At 46.7% G+C, this 13,295-nt stretch overlaps 1 long non-coding RNA gene across 1 annotated transcript; it reads left to right on the top strand.

Moving 5' to 3' along the window:
* The first annotated feature begins 10,243 nt into the window (after positions 1 to 10,243).
* LOC126492881 (uncharacterized) lies at positions 10,244 to 12,722 on the top strand. Its single transcript, XR_007589696.1, has 3 exons — positions 10,244 to 10,668; positions 11,803 to 11,952; positions 12,044 to 12,722. It is a non-coding gene; the product is annotated as an uncharacterized lncRNA (long non-coding RNA).
* Positions 12,723 to 13,295: the final 573 nt, after the last annotated feature.

Genomic DNA, 13,295 nt, shown 5'->3' with positions numbered 1-13,295 from the left:
TAAATAGGGAAGAGCAAAAAGCAAGTTTACAGAAGCAAAAGCGTGGTTATCGGAATGAGGCGGGGGCATGAATGGTTTCCTCTCTCAGCATGGGTGTCAGCAAAAGTCATCCTGTTCCTATATAGATATCCTGTTTTGCAGTCAACCTGCTTTGTTGATGTCCTATCTTACTGATATCCTGCCTTGCAGTCTTCCTATCTCATCCTGCTCTCTCAAGCAGGCTGGCTGCTGCGGGTTTTGAGGAGGGGGTCTGTAGGGTCTTTCAATATCTTCCACCGACCAAGAGCTAAAAGTGTCCTCAGATAACATCTGAGCCTATAGCAAAGGTTTCCTTACTTTTCTGCAGCCTGCTTCTTGGATGTCTCTACCAGTGGGTTTGAGAAGTGTCTTTTGGGGGAAAATTATTTATTCATTTTCCTATGCATTTAGTGGTGCTCTTTTCCCACAAGGGTCACAGGGATCAAACTGGGATTGTCAGGTTTGGCAGGAAGTACCTTGATTTGCTGAACCATCGAACCATGATCTCTATTAACTATATTAACTACTACTACAAAAACTTCATGAAACTGCCATATTGGAACATAGGATTTTGGATAACCTAAATCTGTGCCACCTAGTCATGGGCACTCATATTTGACTCCAGGATAAACTATGTCCTATCCACTTTGAGTTGGGAGCTGTGGTTCTGCCATAACAGAAGATTATGACATTAATGTTTTTTAAAGCTGTTTCCTTATACTTAGATTGACCGACTATGGGAACAAAAGAACAATGTCAGCACACAGGGGGTACTTAAAGAAACATTACCTCCCCTCCAGCACAGCCAGAGGGTAGGAAAGAGACACTGTCAGCCTCCTTGGCACAGCCAGAGAGAGCTCTTGACTCTGCTGTGCCTCTACCTAACTTTGATTTGCCTGACATCTGTGTGGCCCTTTTCCTGGTAAATTACATATGCCTTTTGTAATAATATTTTGTTTCTAAGGGACATCTTTTGAACTAACACTGGCTGTATGCCTGGTTTTTCTGCCATTACTAATTTGTATTTCAATAAAAATGGAAATTTTCTTTTTTTATAATCTGTCCACCTCATTTTTAGGTTTGGTTTAAATTAGATTTAATACTTTCCCAGTGTTACTGCCTTCATTCTCCTGCGTCAGACAAAAGAACCCCTCCTCCATTTTGGCTTTCACTTTCATTCCCGTTGTTGGTTTGCTGGGTCCTTGCCTGGTTTATTTCACTTGCCAGTTTCCTCGTTCCCAGCTCTGTTCTCTGGCTCCACTCTCCCGTGCCTTGGGGGAGGGGCACCATTTTGCTTGTTAGCAGTGGCTTTGTTTACCCAGTTTCTTTCCGAGTGCTGTTCCTAGCTCCTGCTGGGGCTTGAAACCAAGAGTGAATGACTCTCAGTTCCTTACTCACTCAGGGTTGCCTCACGCCATTTCCAGCTGGAATGATGTGAATCCTTGTACCATTGGAATAAACAGAACACAGTCACTGCCCTTCTATTGCCCAACTCCAGCAAGCATGGAGTCATTTAGGTGCCATCAGGGAGTGAAGATGGTATATTGGTTTTTTTGTTTTAAATCACATTCATTAATTTGCTGCACTTATGTGCCTGCACGTGCCTGAGTTTGTGTGTGCGTGCACCTGTGTAGACAAGTACAAAGGTGTGGCGAGCAGGGACAGCTTGAGGATTTCAACTTCTACCATGTGATTCCCATGACTCAAAGGTTGTCAGCCTTGGCAGCAAGAGACTTTACCCACTGGCCCTTCATTCTCTCACCTTAAACCAAAGAACCTCTTCCTCCATTTGGCTCCATTTAGTTTCTTGTGCTTAGCTCACGAGCAGATGCCATGCCATTATGCCTGGCTTTAGTTGTTGTTTTTAGTATAGGTGTGTTAAATATTCTCACTCTAGACATAATAAGTGTTAGGGAGCCCATCAAGCCCCTGAGATGCAAAGCCAAGTAAAACTGTCTGAAATTTCAGGATGTGGCCACTAGGTCCTGGGAGCCTGTTGCTCTTCCCTCAGGAAGGAACAGAGAGTGTTAATCCTAAAGGTGTGAGGGGGGAGACTGTTAACTCAAACCATCATGGCCAAATTAATTAAGGCAAGCTTTTTTTTATTTGCATACACAGCCTGCCTCCCCCTGCGGGGGGTTCAAGAGGTCAGTATTGGATATGAGAAAGATAAGGCTTTTATAGCTAGGAGTAGGGGTTCAAATTTGGAGGACAAGATAGGTGGGGGTAGCAGAAACCAAACATTGGCATAGCAAGTTAGTCCCTCCAGAAACAAAGACATGGTTGCCATTCCTGGAACAGCAGAGCCCAATCCTTGAGAAACAGGTTTAATCATAAACAGGAATGAACCTAGCTTGCCTTTACTATAGGATGACTTTTAAGCCTAAAATCGAGGCAGGCTGGTTCTTCAGAATCATACACTGTCAGACTTAGAATGTACCTTTGCCCTGATGAACCCGCCTGGCTCCAGCAGCTGGAGCAGAAGCTAAGTGTTTGTTCACCTCTTAAATTGCAAGTACAAAGCACACACACGTGTGTGCACATGTGTGTGCACATGTATACACAGGGGAGAGAAACAAATAATTGGGAATAGCATGTGACTTTTGAACCCCAAAACCTATCTCCAGTGACGTATCTCCTAGAGCAAGGCCCAAACAGTGCCACCGCTGGGGACCAAGTGTTCAAATGCTGGAGACTGTGGTGGACATCTCCTTCAAACTACTACAGAGGAGGAGAAAAAAAAGGATAAAAAAATAAAGTTAAGACAAATAGAAGAAAAAAAGCAAAACAAAGCAAACACAGAGGCGTTTGATTGCTGCTTGGAGCAACATTATTTTGCTGAGCCACCGTGGCTTTTCACTGGGCAGCAGGATCCTTCAGGCCAAGACACACAAGAGAAAGGCCCTCTATCCACCGGCCTGCTGCCCCACAGCTGACTAGTGACGCTGTCACAGAGGGTCCCTGGGCCTGCCTACTTTGGGTACACGAGAGGTTTCCAGAGCCTCTCCACAGCGCTTCTCCTGTTTGGTCTATTAACTCAGGCTTATTATTAACCAGCTCTTAGAATTTAAATTAACCCCTTTCTATTAGAGGCTCCAGGCTTGTTACCTCACATCTTGCTTCTTCGGCAGCTGTGGGTGTCTTCCCCCATATTCCACTTGGTTTTCCTACCTAGTTTTATTCCGCCCTGCCACAGGCCAAAGCAACACATATTGCAGCATACAGAAGGACATCCACTGGGCTCCATTCCTAACATGCACGTCAGCTAGCTCACAATGGCTTGCACCTCCAGCTCTGGGGATCTGGCACTCTCGCCTCCTTGGGAGCCTGCACTCACACTCACATACCCACACTCAGGCACACATACACATAATTGCTCTTAATTTAATCTATTAAAATAAAAGGTTACAATGAGCTAGCACTTCACTAGGGATGTAGCTCAGTGTTATGTTTCCTAGACCCTGAGATCCATCCTTAGCACTGAAGTGATGACCCGTGAGATAGCGTTTGCACTCACTAGAATGGCTGTGATAAATAGGATCGATATCAGCAAGTGGTGGCAAAGATTCCAAGAAACAGTGCATGACTGAAGAATGGTTTGTCCATTTTAGAAAGCACAGGGGTTGGAGAGATGACTCAGTGGCTTGGAGTACTGGGTGATCTTCCAGAGGACCCAGGTTCAAGTTCCAGCACAGAAACCACGCATCCCAATCATCTTCCACTGTAGTTTTAATGAGTCTTGATTCTGGCCTCTGAGGGTACTTCGGGAGTGTGGTGCAAAAACCATACATATAAAATAAAACAAAACCAAATCTCAGCCTGAGGATCACTCCTAGCTACATATTTTTAGTTTCTTGGTAAGGTAGCCATAGATCAACATGTTAGGCCAAGCCAGCTGGTTAAAAGATAACACCAAACCTGATAGGAAAGAATCCCGGAAGATTGCCCTGGCCCCCACAAGAGCATGCTTTAAAGGGTCAATGACATCTTTGGGAAGCGATCCCCGTGCCTATTGTGCTGTTGTAGGTGCTGTATTTCATCCTGGGGTCTAGTGAAGAAGCGAGGTGTGAGAGGCTCATGAAGTCAAACTTGCCTGCATATTTTATGTTTTCCTTCTCCCCCTCCTCCTAAGATCTTTCTCTTTCTACAGCTCATATATCTGAACATTTGGTTCCCAGTTGTCAGAGTGTGTAGAAAGGGGAAGGAGGTGTGGTCACCAGGGCTGGGCTTTGAGGTCTTCCAAGCCCACGCCAGCCCAGTCTCACTCTCCATCCTGCAGATCAGACGCAGGTGCTCAGCTACTGCTCTAGGGCTGGGCCTCCCTACCTGAGGCCATGCTCCCCGCCATGATGGTCACAGATTAAGCCTTTGAAACAATAGGCAAGCCTCCAATTAAATGCCTTTTTCAGTTGCTTTGGTCATGGTGTTTCATCACAGCAGAGGAATAACTGTGATACACATCCAGAAAAACATCCACAGTAACACTGCTCGCAATAGATGGGGCAGCCTGCGTGTCCACTGCTCGCAATAGATGGGGCAGCCTGCGTGTCCACTGCTCACAATGGATGGAGCAGCCTGCGTGTCCACCAGCTGGTGAGGGAATCATGTCTGCGTAGGTGTATCAGTCTGATGGCATAGCAAACCGCTGACACAGATCTCAACAGACGCTATCTAAGTGACCATAAATTTGTGGTTTTATTTATATAAAATGTTCAGAGAAGGCATTTACAGAGATAAAAAGTAGATTAATGGTCTCTGTGGTCAGAGTAGAACAACAGTTAATATAAATTAGCCTGGAGGTTTTATCTCTAGTGTTAAAATAGTCTAGAACCAACTGATGGTGACTGGAGGTTTTATCTCTAGTGTTAAAATAGTCTTGAACCAACTGATGGTGACTGGAGGTTTTATCTCTAGTGTTAAAATAGTCTAGAACCAACTGATGGTGACTATTGCAGCTTTGAATAAAGCGTCTAAAAACCACTGCGCTGTACACATGAAACAGGTGGATTCTATGGCATGCAAATATACCCCAATAAGATGTATTATATGACTTATTTGTTTAAGACAAGTTCTCCCTCAATAGCCTAGGATGACTTCAAACTCACAATGATCCTCCTGTCTCAGTCTTCCAAGGGCTGAGATTATAGGCATACATCATTACATCTACTTTAATAAAAGAGATTAGGAGCTGGGCATGGTGGTGCCCATCTTTAGGCCTAGCACTCGGAAGGCAGAGGCAGGCCGATCTCCGAGTCTGACACCAGCCTGGTCTACATGTAGAGGGAATTGCAGAACAGTCAAGCTACACAGAGAACTTTTGTTTTGAAGGAGAAAAAAAAATATAAAAATAAAATGAAAGAAATTGGGAGTAGGGAGACAAGTGATGGTATCCTTGCAGACTCCAGGGACAGAAGGGCTGTGACCCCCAGAGTTACACAGTACCTGTCAGGTGTGGCTCCGGAGCCCCCTGGCTGGATTAGCATCAGCAAGGTAAGTCAGATCCTGGGACTGCAGGAAGGAGCCTTGTAAGCAAAGTCACCACTGAGATTACCAAGACACATTCCAGAGAGGAGGGAAGCCCTCTTTAGGTTGTCACTGCTGTTAGCGCTACTTTAACTCTGCTTTGAAAACATCACAATATAAAACAAACACTAGAAAGGAATGAGTGGTTAATATTGTAAAACTATATTGCATGTATTTATGAAATTGCTGAAGAATAAATAATAATAATTTAAAGGAAAAGTATTGTATCTACACTATGAGCTCTCTTCGTAGCAAGTGTTGGGGATTGTGCTGGGGTCCTTGACTATCGCTTGGCAGAAGGCTTCCATCTTTCCTTTCCAGGCCCTCATGATTTCCCATCTTTCTATCCTGCCTCAAATAAAGAACTTATTAGTATAATAACAACATTATTATAGTAATTAATACACTAATCATATACAATATGTTAATGCATGATGAATTGTCATCACCGTTATTATTAATATTTTACGTGAGGGAAGATACCTTGGAACAGAAAGATGTCAGCTAATGAGTACGACATAGAAATAATGAAGCAGGAGAACCGGGCAGAGAAGTGCCTCTGGGGAGTCCACAAAGGCTGCGACATCAGCACGTGTAAAGAGTGGGCTGGCAGAGGGGTGCACCCACACACTGAGACAAGGGGGATGTTCTATCGGGAACTCACCAAGGCCAGCTGACCTGGGTCTGAAAAAGCCTGAGTTAAAACCGGTCTCGCTGAACATGGCGGACAATGAGGACTACTGAGACCTCAAGAACAATGGCTGTGGGTTTTTGATCTTACTGCATGTATTGGCTTTGTGGGAGCCTAGGCAGTTTGGATGCTCACCTTACTAGACCTGGATGGAGGAGGGTGGTCCTTGGACTTCCCACAGGGCAGAGAACCCTGATTGCTCTTTGGGCTGACGAGGGAGGGGCACTTGATTGGGGGAGGGAAAAGGGAGGCGGCAGTGGGGAAGAGACAGAAATCTTTAATAAAAAAAAAAAAAAGAGTGGGCTGGCAAACAGGAAGGCTGGAACTCCTAGCAGAATCTGGCTAAATCTGGCCCTGGCATAGGTGCAAAGCACTTGAAAGTATCTGGCATTGACCTGTGGTTCATTATAACACCACACACACACACACACACACACACACACACACACACACACACACACACGCACGCTCGTGCGCACACAGACACACACATCTACACCTACATCTGCATTCAAACAACATACACAGAACAACAACAATAAATTTAAAAGCGAATTCTAACACAATGAACACTTATTAAGCCCTTGCTCTTTTCCCAGCTTTAAACCCACATTTTCTAGAACTCTTACCCAACCACTATTCAGCATAAAAGACATTTCCCATCCCTCCTATACAGCCCTAGTGGTTCCTGGTTTTGCTTTATCAGATTATTATTCCAGAGACACCTCTGGAGCCACTTATATTAAAAAAAATACTAATAATCGAGGGCTAGAGGTGGAGTGACTCGGTGATTAAGAGTGTTGATTGCTCTTCCAGAGAACTGGTGTTCGAGTTCCAGCCCAGGAAGGTTCCCAAGGGACTGTAACTCCATTCTAGGGGATCCAACCAATGCCCTCTTCTGGCTTCTCTTGTTGGTGGGTGCACATGTGTGCGCATACACACGCGCGCGCGTACACACACACACACACACACACACAAACACACGTGTAAGAAAAGGAGAACATAATCTTAGCAGCCCTTTCACATGCGAACTAAAAACCACCAAAATGGTAAACATAGCTACGGCTAAAACAACTCTTGAGAAGCCCATGCTTGAATATATCCTACAGTTTCCCCAAGCACCTCACTTTCTCTCTACATCCACGGTTAGAATTTAAGAACATCTTTTAGTGGACGGCAACACTGAGAAGCCCACACCCACGCTTTCTTCACGCCGTACTGTTCCTCGAGCAACTTTCCATTTTTCATGATGGCTCCATTCATATTGGCTCATCCTGATTTTTTCTTTTTCCTCTGGGTTGTAGCCAAAACCCCTAAAAGGTTAAGAGAACTTCCGTGTGGGGCTGTACCTCTGCTCCTGCTCCTGTTCCCCAGATGCACGGTGGTAAGCAGAACTGTGTGCACTGGAGCATTTGCGGGAAGCCCATGGTATGCAAATGTGCCAAAAGTGCTGAGTGCAGGAGGTACAAACTGGTCAGCCAGTTTTAGGGCAGGAACTCAGGAATCAAGCAGCTCTAATTCTTACCAGAGGCCAGAAATATCTTTGGTTAGGACTTGGCCAGAGGCGAAGCATTCCGGAAGAGAGCGCCCCAGTTCCTTGTCTGGTTTCTTGTTCATCTTTCTCTTTCCCTTTTACACAAGAGATGAGCACCCCCACTCCTGTCCTGGGGACTGCGTGTGAGAAGCACCTGAACACCTTGTTCACGGACAACTGATTTGGTGGGCCTCAATTCTGTGTCCCCCACCAGCTGCCTTGCCTCACAGACAACATTCTATGAATTTCATTCTTTGAGTTGGTGAGACAAAGAGACACCACTGGGTTCCTTAACGCTGTGGATGAGAAAGCTTTTTTTTCTTTTCTTTTGACGGTGTCTAACTATGTAGACCTCAAACTCAGAGATCAGCTGCCTCTGCCTTCTGTATGCTGGGCCTAAAGGTGGGTACCACCAGCATGAATCAACATTCGATTTTCCTGCTTAAGCTTTGCCTTCCTCATCTTCCTCTTCTGGCCCTCAGAACTCAGCTCTGACCAAGGGCATTAGTCCCTGTCTGTCCCCTTTGATACACTCCCCTTTCACATCTATTGTGAGCTGGTGTGAATGAAAACTCCCGAGAAGAAGCCATGCCTGCAGATTGGCCAGTTAGGATTTCAGTGATGTGGAGAGATTGGAGTGTTGGCAGCCCAAGGGGCCAATTACCTTATCTCGGGCTAAACTTCGGCCATCCTCCTACCCTCCTTTGTTAATAGGCATTCCTTGCCCACCTCTGCCTGAACTTATGTGTTGTAACTAATAGACAACCTTTCGGAATCTATTAACTTAGCAGACCTAAAAGCTAAGAATGTCATCAGAGAGCATCTCATGCCTATAGGAAAGCTACCTCCCTGATGTCCCCACCACTGCATTTTATACTTGTCTTGATTTATGACTTTCCTCCTTCTGTGCAGCTTTAAAAGTTCATGAAACTGTTTCCACATCGGAACACCCAGTCTGCGATCACTTAAAATGATCCCTTTAAGAAAAGAGCTGTGGTTTTGTGTCTCCCTGCCTTCCCTTCCTTCTATGGCCAGGGCTAGTGAGTGTAGGCAGAGGGAACTTGGGTGGGAGAAGGTTGCCCGGCACTTACGTCTTCAGAGCCACTGCCCCTTCGAGTACTGTGTGCGGGTACAGGAACAGGTTTCTTTTCTCCACCAGTGGAACAGGACAAGTTTGAAAGTCAAGCAAGGCCAAAGTTTATGAAAAGGGGACACATTTTTTTAGAGCTTAAAAGAAAAACACTCCAAGCTGCAAATCTCAGCAGCTGCCCGAAGGAGGAAAATTGAGGAGAAAAGGAGAGGCCATTTGTGCTAAGCAGGTATAGGGGTCGGCCACACAGCTGCAGGCAGCTTTAGAGACTGAGCACGGAAGCCCAAAGGATGAGGAAAAGGCAAACAAACAGTACAACAGAAACAGGAAAAGCTGCAACTTTCTGAGTCAGGACAAGGCGGAACCTTATCGAGGCGGAACCTTATTGAGCCAAGCAGCAAGACCCAGACTTCCTCCTTTCCCATTCTGCAGTCAAACTACAGGTCAGGCAACCCCTCCCCTGCACACTGTCCTCTAACTCGCCTTGGGCTCCTGCTTCCCACCCATCCCCCACCCCACCTGACCTTTTGGGTTGTCCCACAGGGAAGGGACAGCTTAGACTTTAACTTTCAATATTCCCCTCACCACTGTCACTCCCATCCCAAGTCAGTGCTCACAGCCCCACTAGCCCTAGCTGGCCTGGGACTCATAGAGATCTATTTGTCTCTGCCTCCATTAATACTGTGAGGCGTAAATTCACAGACCCAAAGCATCATGGCCAAATTAATTAAAGCAAGCAAGCATTTAATTCTTTTGTTTGTTTGTTTGTTTTTTTTGAGACAGGGCTTCTCTGTGTAACAGTCCTGGCTGTCCTGGAACTAGCTCTGTAGACCAGCTGGCCTCGAATTCTCTGAAATCCTCCTGCCTCTGCCACCACCACCTGGCACAAGTAATTAATTAAAGCAATCTTTTTTATCCGCATACCCGGTCTGCCTCCCCCTGAGATGGGATTCAAGAGGTTAGCATTGGACATGGGCAAGATAAGGGTTTTTATAGCTCAGGGGAAGGGGGCTTCCAAATGGCGGATTTGGCAGACAAATGGGTGGGGTTACAGGAACAGCAGAACAACCTTTGAAACAGGGAAGACTTGGTTGCCATTTCCTGGAACAGGCAGCACTGAGCCATTCCTAACCTTTGAAAAGCAGAGGTTTAATCAAACAGGAATGAGCACATCTCTGGGATCTGTCTTCACGTAAGATGGCTTTGAAGCCTAAGATGGAGGCAGGCTGGTGCATGCTGCCACCAGTGGTGAAGCTAAGAGGTTTCTCTGGAACTTACGGCACTCCTTACCTTGCTGTCCTAGAGACCCAGCCCTTGGATCCCACCCTGACGCCGGTCAGAAGAAACGGGGGTCATGTCATTATTGTAACACAGCAGGGCTGTGACATCCCGCTCAGTGTGTCATCCCAGCCCTAGGGTTTTAGATGACATAATTTGAAAAGTATTCTAGACATCACGGGTAAAAAGTTTCCCTATAAAGCTGAACCACTAATTCCCTAGTCCCTGACTCAGCTCCTCACAATGTTACCAACAACGTTTTCTTTTTACAAAGAAACATTTGTAGGCATGGGAAGTTTATGTACCCAGGACAGAAGACGACACCAGTTCCGCAGGACTGGAGATGGCCAGTGAGCTGCCACACGGATGCCGGGAATGAAACCAGGTCCTCCGGAAGAGCAGCCAGTGCCAAGCGCTGAGCCATCTCCCCAGCTCCTTCAAGCTGTTCTTTGTAGAGTTCGCCTACTCTTCATAGAATATCTTTCCTGTCTTGACGCAGCTTTCCAAAGTTTACAAAAGATGAATTTGGGCCAGGTGTGAGAAATCCTCAACTTCAAGCCAGCGTTCTGTGAGGCTGACCGGGGCGGGGGAGGGGGGGTGATGGGGGCGGGGAGTAACTCACCTGGCGGCGGGGGAGGCGCTCTGCAGGAGCAAGGGAGGCTTGTGGGACGGAAGTCATTTGTTCTGGTAGAGCAGTTTAAGGGGCCGGTTTGTGTGGGCAGGAGTTTAAGAAGAACGTGTTTGGGGGAGGCGTAAGAACTAGTGATTCCCATTGAGAAGTGTGGTTTGCTGAGGCCCAGACGCAAGGGTGTAGCAGGAAGCCCCAGAGGGACTGAAGAATAGGCCTTTGGTGCCGCTTAAGTTTATATATATACCATATGGATACAAAAGCAATGTATATGAATGCAGAACAATTCCAAATATAACAACAAAAAGAACCCATTCTGCCAGCCAAACACATTCTTATGAGTTCTATAGGTGAGTTTAAGGTAGATGCTGTGTATTTGGGGGGGGGGGGGGACAGTGCCTGACGTTTTACAGGGAACATTTTCAGCTTGGAGAAGACCGTGTGATGAGCGCTATTGTGCCTTTCACCCAATCCACCACCTCTCTGACCGCTCACGCTCATGTACCCCGCACGTAACCTGTCAGTTTGCGTTGGACCGCCTCTGCCTGCCTCGTAAGAGGACCCGTGTTCTCTTAGACAGCATCACTGCTAGCCTGCGCGAAATGTTCCTCTTTCTTACTTTGCTAGTTCTTGTCTTTGCGAGGAGGAACCTGGATTGTTTATCTAGGCAGCCAGGGCAAAACAGTTTTGTACCTCGTACCGGGGAGATTAGATAAAACCGGACTCACTGAATATAGCGGACAATGAGGACTACTGAGAACTCAAGAACAATGGCAATGGGTTTTTGATCCTACTGCACGTACTGGCTTTGTGGGAGCCTAGGCAGTTTGGATGCTCACCTTACTAGACCTGGATGGAGGTGGGTGGTCCTTGGACTTCCCACAGGGCAGGGAACCCTGATTGCTCTTTGGGCTGACGAGGGAGGGGGACTTGATTGGGGGAAGGGGAGGGAAAGGGAAGGCGGAGGTGGGGAAGACACAGAAATCTTTAATAAATAAAAAAAAAAAAAAAGAAGGAGACTGAAAAGGTGTGTTCGGCAGCCCGAGACCGACGAGCCGAGGAAGGGTGACAGAAAGGATCTGCTGCTCAGACGAGGATGCCCAATATTTATTCCCGCCCCCGGAGGGAGTTCATCTCCGCTCCCTTTCTCTGGAATCTCTGGTGTCCTTCTCCGCTATTCTGACTCCTGAGTCAGTATCTGCCAATCAAGCGAATTTGACCTTTGGTCTCAGTAAAGTTCTGGAAAGGTGGCTTTTCATTGATAAATTGTTCTTTTTCCAGGCTTTGTAACCGACTATCAAGCTGATAGGCATGAGTGGCTTGTTGTCCAGGTGCCCTTACCTGGAAGCTCATGGCCTTCCCAAGGAAAGGGCTAGTTTCTCAGATGATCAGGCGCCTTGACGATCACTGTTACCGCCCAGGACACCTGACGGTTTAATGAAGAGAAAACGCCTCTCCAGCCTGAAATAATCCTACTGTGATGATTCTTTGTGCGGCAAAAAGATACGACTACAAATGGAGGAGTGTCTATGCCTTCTTGACCTGAATGGCAGGTTGCGGTTTTGTTTGTCGGTTTTAGTTTCTGCTACAGTATCTCACTATGCAACCCCTGTGGGCATGGAGATCACCACATGGATCAGGCTGACCTCACGGAAAACAGCCTGCCTCTGCCAGCTGAGTGCTGACACCAAAGCTGTAGCCCTGACTGTCCTGAAATTCCCTCGACAGACCCGCCTACCTGTCTCCGCAGTGCTGGGACTGAAGGTGTGGGCCACTGCCGCCCGGCATATGATTTTGCTTTTTTAGAGAAGATCTCACTGTGTAGCACAGGCTGACCTCGTAAAGTTAATCTCATATGTAACAACAGCATTATTTTGCCTATTCAGTTGCATCTTTGTGCCTTCATTATTAATCTGTTTTATGACAATGCTGAATGCTTTGAAATACTCCTGCTTCAGCCTCCCAGGACTATGGGCATGTAATACTATGCCCCTCACAGCTCCCATCCCCCGTTTCATGCAGCCTAGGCTGGACTAGACTCATCATGTGTGTGAATGAACTCGTGATCCTCCTGCCCCTACCTCCCCAATGCTGGGATCACAGCAACTGTGCTGTTCAGTTGCTTATTTGTTGTTTTTCTAACATGAGGTTGCGTGTCGAGCCCTGGAGTTGAGGAATGCCAGCTGCTTGTCTGGGAACCTGTATAGAATAAGATTGCCTTGAACTCCTCTCGTCCTGGCAGTTGGGGGACAAGGAACACCACAGACTAACAGCCCACAACCAAACTCACACAAGAGATTTATTGGGAAAGACCCAGGAGGGTGGCTTTCTCTGTTTGAGTGAGAAGCAACAGGGAACTGCGCAGAAGTCAGACTTTCTGCAGAGCTTCTTGGAGCATGGAGCTTTCCAGGGTGGTCTGGGATTGGTGGAATTTTTGTGACCTAATTCTGGGGCAAACTCGGGGGTTGATGGGATTCTTTTTCTTTCTCTTGGTCCTGGTCTTGAAGTCAAGTCAGGGTCAGGTTCTTTCCTT

This window comes from Alexandromys fortis, unplaced genomic scaffold, assembly GCF_014885135.2.
Source record: "Alexandromys fortis isolate MF-2015 unplaced genomic scaffold, M_Fortis_MF-2015_v1.1 scaffold_285, whole genome shotgun sequence".
Classification (NCBI taxonomy): domain Eukaryota; kingdom Metazoa; phylum Chordata; class Mammalia; order Rodentia; family Cricetidae; genus Alexandromys; species Alexandromys fortis.
This window is presented reverse-complemented; position numbering and strand designations above follow the sequence as displayed.